We start from the raw sequence: 2,805 nt of genomic DNA, 5'->3' as shown, positions 1-2,805 counted from the left end.
TCTGAAATCAGAGTATCTACTGCAGCCTCGTGTTGTGATGTCTGCAGGCGGGTGGAAGCTGAGCTGGTGCCATCCACTGGTCTTTGGGTACAGCTCCGTCTCGTTGCACATCCAACGCTTCCCAGGATGCTTCCCCCCGCCTTCCCCATCGGCACGCAGGGCAAGCAGTGCTGGGGCTGGCAGCACGCACGAGGTCCTTCGAATTGTGTTTGTCAGTGAAAGGAAGACATAAAACTTGAGTTTTTCAAATGATGTTTCAAACGACACTTCAGAGCCCTTCCCCAAGGATGGGATGAGGGTGTTTCTGCCCAGGGACTGGCGGTGGGTGGCTGGGAGTGCTGCAGCACAGCTACTTGCTGCTGGTCTCTGGGTCACGGTTCTCCCTGGCTTAAAATCAGTGGCATGCAGCAGACCTCTCCAGCCACACAGTTCATCCCAGGAGCTGCTCCTGCAGATGGACCAGACCGCCATGGGCACAGTGCGGTGCTGGCAATGTAGGCAGAGGGGCTGGAGTACCCTAAGTGTCCTGGGGATGGGGCAACCCAGAAGCCCTACCCATGCCCATGATGCCTTCCTGGGTGATGGAAGGCATTTCTTCAGCAACATCATGGACACAGGCAGGTCCTTTCCCCTCCATTTGGATGGCTGGGTGGAGAACATCCCAGCTGAGAAACGAGATTTTGGTCTCTTCTTTTTTTTTTTCTTTAAACTTCTGCTGGGTCATTTATCACCAGTTCCAGTCCTGGATCTGTTCACTGTGTGTCTGTGGCTGGCAGCCCCTGGGCAGCAGAAATGCCCCAGAGACTGTGAAACCACAGCCTGCACAGCCCTGGCCAAGGAGGGGAGCACGAGCCCTGTGCTGCTGCGAGCAGGCAGCTGCCCCATCACCAGCCCCCTAAGATGAGACTCAAGCAACAGTCGTTGCCCCAAACAGGCCATTTGCTCTGGGATCCCTTTGAAGGGACTGAGGAGCATCAGCCGCTGGGGGGATTGGTGCTTGCCCTGCTTCCTGCCTCATCAGCCCCTGGCATCAGAGCTGTGGGGACTTTGCAAGTGTCCCTAAGGACATAGGATGCCTGCTTCTAGTGAGGCTTCATCATCAATAAACCCTTGAAAACAACCTTCGTATTCACTGACACCCAGCTCACAGTTTTAATAAACTGAAAAGCCGGTTCTTTCAGGCAAAACAGCCCCAAATAAACATTATTCAAATGGAAGCTCAGGGAATCTACCTGGATGGAAAACCCATTGCTTTCAGAATGGCTGGAGGAGAGAAGGATGGCCATGGGTATGGGATGCTCTGCTGGTCAATGAGAGAGGGGGCTTCAAGCTCCCACCCCATGATGGCCCTTTGGGGTGCTCTTCATCAGATCCAGCAACACAGGGAACGGAGGAGCACCTCCTGCTTGGGGTGACTCCATCCCGCCTTGTAGGACATAGACACACTGCACCAGTGGACGCATCAGCATGGAGAAGAATCATAGAATCACAGAATTCTTTAGATTGGAAAAGACCTTTAAGATTATCAAGTCCAACCGTTACCCTAACCCTGCCATCCCACCACTAAACCATGCCCCTAAGCAAGAGACACGGTCCATACACCTGACCCTATGCCCTGATGCCCTCCAGCATTTATCCTGTTGGCCATAATAACAGCCACACCGTGAACACACAGGTGGAGGGGTTTTTTTTCCCTGACCATACAGGTCTTTAGCTCAGACCCATCAACCTTCAACCTCACCCTTTATGCAATTCTCTTTTCCGTAAAAAATGCAAGAGAGAGTTTCCTTTAGAGGGGTCTTAAGCTCCGTTTCATGTCTGCGTCCCACGCAGGGCTTTGCAGCAGCAAGCTGCCCCCTCGGACTGTCTGCAGCTGCTGACTCCAAACCCTTGCTAACAAACCCAGGCAGCGCTGGCCGGCGTCCCCGCGCGCCCAACATGTCCCCCTGCTCCGGGCGATTGTTCTGCCCGGATCCTGCCTGGATCATTTTTAACCTTCTGCAACTTTGGCTCTGGCAGAACTAAGGCTGCTCGGTGGGTAGTCTATTCGAACCAGTGCTGCCTTGTATTTGCCTCTCCAGGTGGTAACAGGCTGAAAAGCGCCTGTAATCCCTCTGAATGAACCACACAGCACAGAAACAAAGTTGAACTCTATTGTATTATGTTCAACCCCTTTTAACACGGGCTGGTTCAGCCACCCAAGATAAAGCAGGCAAAGATCTCACAGCTCGCTCTGCCGGGACCCCAAAGGAAGAGGTAGGAAGGGTCCGCCAGACCCCCCCATGGGCCTGGGCTGTTTGTCTGCAAAGCTGACGGTGCCCTTGCCGCTCTTTTTCCACTACATCTAGAAAAACAGTCTCCTTGTCCCATCCCCTCCCACAACCGGTGCCTTTCACCACTTTTTTCAGCAAAGTTCAATCTGATTTTTTCCTCCAGCCTTAATTATGTTCCCCATTTAACTACGAAAGCTCCCCTTAGGACAGTAGTGCATCTCCATGGCTATAAATGGGAGACACCTTGTAGGCTCCATCTGAAAGTCTTTGGCACGTGGCTCCGAGCTCGGCCGACCTGCTGAGACAGCGTGTCTCTGCGATTGCAAGGTAAAAAAAAAATTTGAAATGGTTCACTCAGCAGTGAGTGCAAGATATTCCCCATGCCAAGCATTGCATTTATGAGTTGTTTCTTCAGTTCAGGTTTTCTATAAAGATTTTAGACAGCAAACCCTCAGTGACCCTTCACTGGTTGATTTGGTTTGTGAGTCCGCTGCTCCACACCTTCCCAAACCCCAGCCACCACTGACGGCCT

Source organism: Egretta garzetta, unplaced genomic scaffold, assembly GCF_000687185.1.
Source record: "Egretta garzetta isolate BGI_Z169 unplaced genomic scaffold, ASM68718v1 scaffold34, whole genome shotgun sequence".
NCBI classification, from domain to species: domain Eukaryota; kingdom Metazoa; phylum Chordata; class Aves; order Pelecaniformes; family Ardeidae; genus Egretta; species Egretta garzetta.
Note: the sequence above shows the minus strand (reverse complement) of the source record.